A 10,445-nucleotide genomic window follows, 5' to 3' on the forward strand; every position below is an offset into this window, starting at 1 on the left:
TGGCCTTAAACTCATGGTGGGGGTGTTCTAGGATGCTTAATGGTCTTAAACTCTTGAGGGGTGATGCTAGACTTAGTTTTTAAGGCATTGGAATGGCATTGAAACAACATAAGGACCATTTGAGGAGTTTACGGCAGTAAACTAGGAGTTTACAGCCGTAAACTCTTACATGCCCTCTGCTTATGTGTATTACTATCTTAAATGGAAGGGTATAAAGTTCTATGCATTTTTCCAATCCATATAGGGAAGTTTAGGGCATCATTTGGCCATTCTATGGAGTTACGGCCCATGGACCAATCCTAGGGGGGTTTATGGTTGTAAAGTCCTATATCCATAGTTTCTTTGATGTTTAATGTCTTTACTTCAACGGTGGTTGCTTCTAGACATTTTCCCAAGCCTTAGGAGGTGTTTGAGGGCAATTCTAACACCTTAAAAGGTGTTCAAGGCCCTTGAAGAGGGGTTTATGGTCCAAGAGTGTTATTGGGCCGTAAACTCATGTTTAATCTCCATATAATAAGGTTTTGGTGTTCTAAGCTCGTACATGCAAGTCTACAAGTCATATCTAAGCCCTAGGAGTGATTTGGAAGGGTTTTGGGTCTTCAAAACCCCACTTATGGCTTTTTACGGTCCAAGAGTGTTCTTGGGCCGTAAACACATGATTTGGCCCATATTTGATGTCTTAAACAGGAATTTGCATGTTAAGTGAGCTAAACAACAAGTTAGGGTAGATTACTTACTAGTTTGGGGCTCGAAATGTGCGGTTTTTAGATCGAAAGCAACTTGTAAAGAGAGAGTGAAAAGGGTGGAAATGAGGTTTACTCTCCCTTATATAAGGGCTTGAGTTTGTGGCTCGGTGGAAATCTACCCGATATTGACGTTAAATGGGGCTTTTGGTCGCACCCGATTAAATGGTTGTATTTTGACTTGGTTGAAACTAAAACTTTTCAATGGATTAATGAGGGTGTTTCTAATTTGTTTCAACCCTTACAAAGTCATTATAAAAGTACCAAATTAATTAACCTATTCCAAAAGGTTAACGAACAATTAATAAAGCGGGTTTTATTAACGGAAGATGTGGTTAAAATGACGGGATAAATTTCGGGTTGTCACATCATCCCCCAGTTAGAGGGAATTTCTTCCCGAAATTTGGGTTTAGGCAAGGAAGTGGCATAAACAATTAGGTAAAGGTATGAGGGCACTTCCTATTAGGTTGGTCCTCACACTCCCAAGTGAACTTTGGCCTATGCTTGGTGTTCTAACAACCTTCACTTACGGGATGCGGATTTCGTTTCGTTCAGTTAGCGATTCCTATAGGTGCGTCTACGAAGTTAGGGTTCCCAATGGTTTATATCAAGATGAGTGGGATATAAAGAGTGAAGTCGGGCAAACACTTTTCAAGTCTAGGAAGTGGATTATTTTGGGCGAAACTTACGGAATTTCCGAAAGTAGTCGTGGTCTGATGAGGGTTGGACCAATTTTGCAAAGAATCTCGGATGGTCCTAAGCTCTCGAAAATGTAGAGCTTTTCAGTGCCTAGAACATAGCGTACTTCTATGGCGAGATCATTACTGGCGTGATCGCCATTTTGAAGTTCTAAAAGTTCTCTCTTACTGAGGGTGTAGTCCTTCAGGTTGGCTCTTAGAAAGCTCGGGTTGTCCTTGAATTCGTGTTTCCTATCGATTGGCTTTCAGAGGTTTTCTGGGTCATCGGATGAATTGGATATCTACGGGTATCTGTTTGCTGCAGGCGTCTATCTCAACCTAGTGCAAAATGATCCTGCACTTCTGGTCCTCGAGATGTTTCTAACGGAAAACATTCAGGGTTAATGAGATAGGGTTCAACCAGACGATTGTTTAGAAAGTTTTTAAACTTTTCATCTTCGTCTAGTCGACGCTTTCACAATATGATTCCTTGTAACATCCCGAAATATCAAGAGTAGAGTTGATAGGCTAAAAGAGTAAATTGGGAAAGAGTGACTCGGCGAGTCCATGGATGGACTCGGCGAGTAGAGTCGGGATTTGGTTGCGTGTTAAATAGCCGACTCGACGAGTCAATGAGGTGGACTCGGTAAGTAGGCGCTGAGTGGAGAAAACCCTAATTCTCGGGGTTGAGCCATATATAAAGAACATTATGTTTCCTTCCAGGCCTCTTTATCACCCTTGAGTCCCAGAAACCCTAAAGTCGTGGAGAAACCCCATTGTTGAGCAAATTGGAGCTTGGAGAGGTGGTTGTTGAAGAGATCTTAGAGAAGGAGAGGCTTGGAGCAAGGGGCTTTGCTTGGATTCAAGTTTCATTGCAGTTGGGGCGTTCTTTTGAGGTAATATCTCGTCTTTGAGCTGCTATTTCCTTGATGCATCATTTTGGGGGTATTAGAGATTATATATTTGGATGTGTTGGAGTTTAGAGGTTAGATCTGAGGTTGCTACCTCAGATCTGGAATGGAGAAGAGTTGGAATGCATGAAAGTCCCTGTGTTGAGTGTTGGATGAAGCTATCATGTCCCAAACCTTAGCCCTAATGTGCAAAATGCATAGATCTCTTTGGATTCACGTAAAGTTTGCCACTTTACGTGATGGATGGGTTGTAGGAGGCTAGATCTATGTTTTGGATCAATTGCATGGCCTAGAATGCTTCTATATGGATTCAGACCGACGGTACTCGGCGAGTCACATGGGTGGACTCGACGAGTTGCTTGAAGATACGCTGGGACTCGGCGAGTTGGAAGAACAACTCGGCGAGTTGGATGAAGATGGCCTGGAAGTCGACGAGTTGTATGAACAACCCGGCGAGTAGGTTGAAGATAGCCGTAGACTCGGCGAGTCTGTTCTTGGACTCGGTGAGTCTTGTCGAAGAATCCCAATATTTCTGGTTGAGTCGAGAATCGGCGAGTCAAGGGATGACTCAGTGAGTTGTGGGCGAGTGGACTCAGAGTTGTTGAAATCGACGAGTCTCGGAGTGACTCGGCGAGTTAGGTCGCGGATTGAGGGAAGTTCTGAGTATGGGGACTCGGCGAGTCATCGGGTTGACTCGGCGAGTAGAGTCAGTCAGGGGATGACTTTGACCTTGTCCAAAGGTTGACCAGTTGTCTTTCAGGGGTATTTTGGTAATTAAGGGTATTTACTGAGTGGAGTGTGTTGGTGTTCAGTGGAGGAGTCCGTGTCGGAGCTTGGAGCAGCGGGATCTTATCCTTTCGGCCGGTAGTTTCGAGGTGAGTTATTCTCATTATACCGACAGGGTCTACGGCACCAAGGCCGACCCTTTATTGGATGGAAATCCGGATAGTTGTCTGTTATGGTATTGCTTGATATGGGCCGGAAGGCATGATGATATGGGCCGGAAGGCATTATGATATGGGCCGAAAGGCATTCTATATTATGTGGACCGGAAGGTCATGGCCTGGAAAGGCGTATGTGCAGATGTAGTATTTTGGCTAAAACATAGGGTGATGTTATGTTCGTAATCGGTTAGGTCGGTATCCTGGTTAGGGTGATGATATGTTATGTGATCTGTTTGATCGATTTGTTGACTGTGAACTGTTATATGATTGAATGTTATGTACGCAGGGTTGTTGGACTGGGGTTTGACCCGATATGCATGGCTGTTCTATGATCTGTTATGTTATGTATGCATTTTATGTTATGGGCCGGAAGGCAATATGTTATGGGCCGGATGGCAATATGTTATGGGCCGGAAGGCGACATGTTATGGGCCGGAAGGCAATATGTTATGGGCCAGAAGGCAATATGTTTTGGACCGGAAGGTCGTGGCCTGGAAGGGCGTATATGTGGTTGGTATTTTTGGGGATATCTCACTAAGCTTTCGGGCTTACAGTTGTGGTTTTATGTTTTTCAGGTTCTTCAGGGGACCGTGGCAAGTTGAAGGCTTGATCGTACCGCTCCTCATGAATTTTGTAGTAATGTGATTCTGGGAATACGTTAAATGTTTTGTATTGAAAACCTTTTGTAAAGATTTAATGGAATCGAGCTGTTTTTGAAAAATTTAAAATTGGCTGTATTTTTCGGTCGTTACAAGTTGGTATCAGAGCCTTGGTTTGAGTGAATTGGAGGAACATTCGTGTGACTCCAGTCTCAAATCGAGGAGAGTTTTCAAAAGAGTATTTAAAATGGTTTTCAAAATGAGTAAGGGAAGACGCGGAGGTACGATCATCCGGAGCCAGTAAGTAACCCCAAAATACCATGCATGTTATTTGTTTTTGAGTTTTGATAGAACAGCATGCTAGTGATAGGCTAGGGATCTTCAGGATTTCATGATAATGTTGCCTGATTTGTGATGCCTGTAGCCTAGGGTTCCTTATGAGAGATTTTCAGTGTTCCTCTAGTGGTGAGGGTTGAGCGTTGTTATGCATGTTTCTCTAGGGTGTTGTGGTAGTACTTCATACAAATATGGGTAGGTGTGGAAGTTAGTATGGGCCCGTACTACTGAAAGCACATGACCCATACGCGTATTCGGGAAACCATAATCTCTAGGGTTGGGTTTAGAGTTGGTTCCCGGGTTGGTGGGAAGTGTCTGAGGTTTCGTGGTTTATTTTAGTATGGAGATTTCGAGACATGCTGGGAGTGGATCCGGGTCAGGATCGGAAGCAGGAGAGAGAGTTCCAGGCGGATAGGTACCGCCCGAGGTTATTGGTCAGATGAGCTTGTGCGAGTTAGATGCGAGGATTCGCGAGATCCTGCATGATGAGATTGCTGCATTGTTCCGGGCTTAGTTGCCGGAACTGTATGGGTCGATCAAGACCGCCATGATGGAGTATTTTGATGAGCACTATGCGGCTCTAGCGGAGACGGCTGCCGCGGCGGCTACAGTGGCTGTAGCAGCGGCAGGGGGAGGAGCTGGTAGGGATTTTCAGTATCGGGACTTCGATAATACGGAGCCTCCCACCTTCGATGGAGTTCAGGACCCGATTGTTGGTATGAGGTGGTTATCAGACGTGGAGGGGTGTTTCTTCACGTGTTCATGTCCTGCTGATCAGAGGGTGAGGTGTGCTCTGAACCTGTTGAGGCTAGGGGCGAAGAATTGGTGGAGATTGACCGCAGGGTCATATTCGGATGAGCAGAGGGCTGCGGTATCATGGGATTAGTTCAGAGAGATGTTCAACACTGACTATGTTCCGCAAGTGGAGAGGGAGAGATTGGCTCAGGAGTTCCTTGAACTGAAGCAGGAGTTAGAGTCGGTGACTGAGATCACCAGGATGTTCACTGAGAGGGCGATGTTTTGCCCAGAGTTCGCTTCGGAGCAGGCTCAGATGTCCCGATATCTGGGTATGCTCAAGGGGGATATCAGACAGTTTGTGTCTGCGCAGAGGTGCGAGACCTTGTTGGAGTTGAAGGAGGCCGCCAGGCGGCGTGAGTTAGAGATTGAGTTGCAGTTGCGTGAGCTGAGGCAGGCTCCGGAGCAGTCGCATCCGGCGCCGAAACGGTCCAAGACCGTTGATGTTAGAGTGGGGGATCTGAGCAGCCACACTTGTGGGAAGTGTGGGAGGGGTCACACCGGAGTTTGTAGGTCCGGTGGTGCATGCCGCAAGTGCGGAAAGGAAGGGCATTATGTGAGGGATTGTCGGCAGTCAGCGCCGGTTCGGGATTTGAGGATTTGTTATCATTGTCGTCAGGTTGGACATTTGAGGGTCAACTGTCCACAGCTTTCCGTAGGACCGGTGCAGGCTCCAGCACCGGCCACTTTGAGGATTACAGGTGGAGGTCAGGGTGGAGCGGAGCCCCCAAGGGCTCAGGGTCGTGCTTATCAGCTTGCGGTAGAGGAGGTCAGAGCAGTGCCGGATGCAGCTGCGGGTATGTTTCTCTCTTGTTATCTTATGATTATTGTGGAGTATTTTTTATCTGCTAGTCTCGTTAGATTAGTGTTTCGGATTTTCGTTTTGGTATCCGTTGTTCCTTGAAGGTTGGTATGGTTATAGTTGGTGTTTCGTGCTATCGTTGGTTATCATTCGTGAGGGTTATTAGTGGAGATGCGGCATTGGTTTGAATGTCGGGTAGCATCTGCAGTCTGTGGAGTGGATAATTGGAGATCGGGTTCCTTTTGAACGGATTGATCAGTGTGGAAATGTGTTTTGTTAAGGGTTGTTTATGCTTGTGGGAAGCAATCCGCGTGTGAGTGTTGGTTTTGTGCAGGGTTGTTCTGGGAAGTCGGTAATGGCGACCGGTGGTTGATTGTTAGTGCCCTAAGTGGGGGAGAATTGGAAAATTCTCCGGAGGATCGTTGAGTATGTGAAATTGTTGAGCTGTCTGGAATTCAGCAGTGATTTGGCAGCCAGAGTATAGGCTGATAGGAGCAAGTGTCGGGCATGCGGGGCGGGATACAGACCTAGGGCATTTGATTGTGGAGGGCCTAGGATCAGGCCGGGATCGATTGTGTGTGATGGAGATAGAGTTTGGAACCCCTAGGGGGCTAGAACAGTATGCATGGGAGGATTTCCCGGAAATATGACTCGAACGAGGAATGCTAGTTGAGCGGTCCAGCCAGACTGGAGGCACTGAGAGCGGTCCAGATTGGCTGAAGATTCGGAGAGTGGTCCAGTCAGGCTGAGGACTCTGCAGGTATTGTTGGATTGGTTCGAGGATATGGATTGTGTATATTGCAGTGTGATTGCATTAGGAGGTCTGGCCTCAGGTAGTGATCTTGATTAGTTGAGATAGTGCATGGGCTTGAGAGTCCCTGCGATGAGAGTCAGAGTATGTGTGTAGGATGGATAGCGGATACGCTATAGAAGGGTGGTGTAGCATTGGGCAAGCGCCGTGGCACTTGTCGGAGTGACAATATGGCCAAGTGGATTCCTTAGAAAAGGAAGTGAGAGAGGTGTGTAACTCCGAGAAGGAGTGCAAGTTCACGGAAGTGAAAGCGGCAGAGCAGAGTTATGATTACAGTAATTCGAGTATGGTTTTTGAGCAGCGTGTTTGCGGCAGTGGAATAGAAGCTCATCCGGTTTGGGATGTCTGCTGAGGTTGCGGAGGAATTCCGCAGATGTAGAGCCAAGAGACTTGGAAGGGATGCAGGGAGAGAGTCTTGCGCTCTTAGTGTGATTCTGATCAGGGTTTTGGATATGTATTAGTGGTTCATTCTGGGGAATGTTGGAGGATATCATCAGTGTATCAGGTTTTCCCAACCTGAGGGTGCTGGAGAAAGTTCAGCATGTGTATGTGATTGCAAGAGGAGAACTCGTGGGAGTTGCTCTGAGATTGAGAATGGGTCTTTCCGTCATCACGGAATAGATAGAGTGGAATTCGGATCGGGGATCCGATGGTTCATGGCTTTCTAGCCCTTATGGGTCGAGTGATTGTTGGGATTTGGGGCAGTGATGTTTCATGGGTAATTCTCGGTTGTTGAGTGTGATTATCAGAGGTACAGCCGGTGCCCGGCACGAGACGGTGGTCAGGACACCGTAAGGAAAGAGAAGTGTATTTGAGTTTCGATAGGTATGCCTTGAGGGACTTGGCTCGGTTAAGGCCAGGTGGCGCGTTGTGGGAGTATCTTTGGGATTGAATTGCTGTAGGCTTCGAGGACGAAGCCTAATTTAAGTGGGGGAGAATTGTAACATCCTGAAATATCAAGAGTAGAGTTGAAGGGCTAAAAGAGTAAATTGGGAAAGAGTGACTCGGCGAGTCCATGGATGGACTCGGCGAGTAGAGTCACGATTTGGTCGCGTGTTAAGTAGCCGACTCGGCGAGTCAATGAGGTGGACTCGGCGAGTAGGCGCTGAGTGGAGAAAACCCTAATTCTCGGGGTTGAGCCATATATAAAGAACATTATGTTTCCTTCCCAGCCACTTTATCACCCTTGAGTCCCAGAAACCCTAAAGTCGTGGAGAAACCCCATTGTTGAGCAAATTGGAGCTTGGAGAGGTGGTTGTTGAAGAGATCTTAGAGAAGGAGAGGCTTGGAGCAAGGGGCTTTGCTTGGATTCAAGTTTCATTGCAGTTGGGGCGTTCTTTTGAGGTAATATCTCGTCTTTGAGCTGCTATTTCCTTGATGCATCATTTTGGGGGTATTAGAGATTATATATTTGGATGTGTTGGAGTTTAGAGGTTAGATCTGTGGTTGCTACCTCAGATCTGGAATGGAGAAGAGTTGGAATGCATGAAAGTCCCTGTGTTGAGTGTTGGATGAAGCTATCATGTCCCAAACCTTAGCCCTAATATGCAAAATGCATAGATCTCTTTGGATTCACGTAAAGTTTGCCACTTTACGTGATGGATGGGTTGTAGGAGGCTAGATCTATGTTTTGGATCAATTGCATGGCCTAGAATGCTTCTGTATGGATTCAGACCGGCGGTACTCGGCGAGTCACATGGGTGGACTCGACAAGTTGCTTGAAGATACGCTGGGACTCGGCGAGTTGGAAGAACAACTCGGCGAGTTGGATGAAGATGGCCTGGAAGTCGACGAGTTGTATGAACAACCCGGCGAGTAGGTTGAAGATAGCCGTAGACTCGGCGAGTCTGTTCTTGGACTCGGCGAGTCTTGTCGAAGAATCCCAATATTTCTGGTTGAGTCGAGAATCAGCGAGTCAAGGGATGACTCGTTGAGTTGTGGGTGAGTGGACTCAGAGTTGTTGAACTCGACGAGTCTCGGGGTGACTCGGCGAGTTAGGTCGCGGATTGAGGGAAATTCTGAGTATAGGGACTCGGCGAGTCATCGGGTTGACTCGGCAAGTAGAGTCAGTCAGGGGATGACTTTGACCTTGTCCAAAGGTTGACCAGTTGTCTTTCAGGGGTATTTTGGTAATTAAGGGTATTTATTGAGTGGAGTGTGTTGGTGTTCAGTGGAGGAGTCCGTGTCGGAGCTTGGAGCAGCGGGATCTTATCCTTTCGGCCGGTAGTTTCGAGGTGAGTTATTCTCACTATATCGACAGGGTCTACGGCACCAAGGCTGACCCTTTAGTGGATGGAAATCCGGATAGTTGTCTGTTATGGTATTGCTTGATATGGGCCGGAAGGAATGATGATATGGGCCGGAAGGCATTATGATATGGGCCGAAAGGCATTCTATATTATGTGGACCGGAAGGTCATGGCCTGGAAAGGCATATGTGCATAAGTAGTATTTTGGCTGAAACATAGGGTGATGTTATGTTCGTAATCGGTTAGGTCGGTGTCCTGGTTAGGGTGATGATATGTTATGTGATCTGTTTGATCGATTTGTTGACTGTGAACTGTTATATGATTGAATGTTATGTACGCAGGGTTGTTGGACTGGGGTTTGACCCGATATGCATGGCTGTTCTATGATCTGTTATGTTATGTATGTATTTTATGTTATGGGCCGGAAGGCAATATGTTATGGGCCGGATGGCAATATGTTATGGGCCGGAAGGCGACATGTTCTAGGCCGGAAGGCAATATGTTATGGGCCGGAAGGCAATATGTTTTGGACCGGAAGGTCGTGGCCTGGAAGGGCGTATATGTGGTTGGTATTTTTGGGGATATGTCACTAAGCTTTCGGGCTTACAGTTGTGGTTTTATGTTTTTCAGGTTCTTCAGGGGACCGTGTCAAGGCGAAAGCTTGATCGTACCGCTCCTCATGAATTTTGTAGTAATGTGATTTTGGGAATACGTTAAATGTTTTGTATTGAAAACCTTTTGTAAAGATTTAATGGAATCGAGCTGTTTTTGAAAAATTTAAAATTGGCTGTATTTTTCGGTCGTTACATTCCTAACGGGAAAGAATCATGCTCTTACTTGTTTTGCTCTTTCATAGACAGCAGGCTCTGCTCAGGGCTAACTCAATCCTTAGAGATTTTCTGAAGTGTTGGGCTACCTCGGGAGGTGGTTCTACTATCTCTGTGCGAGATAGTATTCTTGGAACACCTAGTAGTCCAATGAATCTTTAAGACATGCTCTTATCTCTAAGGCATCGATTTATTTTAGTTGCGGAAAGCGCATGCTCTTGTATAACCCACCGACTAACACCTAGACTGGCGTCAAGTCTATAATCTATTCGAGATCTGGGTTATAAGGCTTAATGCAACCTACTTTTGCACTTTATTGTAGTATTCTTGGATGCGGAGGTTATCCTGTGGTTCTTAGCATTCTAGTATTCACCTCGGTGAATGCAGTCTATCGTCTACTGGGCGACGGTGACTTCTTCCACGAGAGGAGGCGGAGTGTCCTGGGCACTACTCGTCGGTAACGGGGTGGACGAAGTGCCTGAGTAGTGCGAGCATCTTCTGCAACTACTCTTCCGGGGGTTCTGAGTTTTCTTGATTTAGGCTAAGTCTAGAGGTATAGGGTTTCGTCACTCGGAACATCTAATCTCCTCATCCACTCTTCTCAAAGTTTAACTTATCGCAGCTTCCTGGTTTTCGAGATATCCGCTGAGAGGCTTAATTCGGGGGATTAAGCGTGAATGGATGGTCGTAGTCAATTTCCTTGACTCTTACGACTCAGATTTCTTTACCAACTGAGGGTGTTAGCTACTATG

This window comes from Lactuca serriola, chromosome 3, assembly GCF_051521515.1.
Source record: "Lactuca serriola cultivar US96UC23 chromosome 3, Lser_US96UC23_V15, whole genome shotgun sequence".
NCBI lineage: Eukaryota > Viridiplantae > Streptophyta > Magnoliopsida > Asterales > Asteraceae > Lactuca > Lactuca serriola.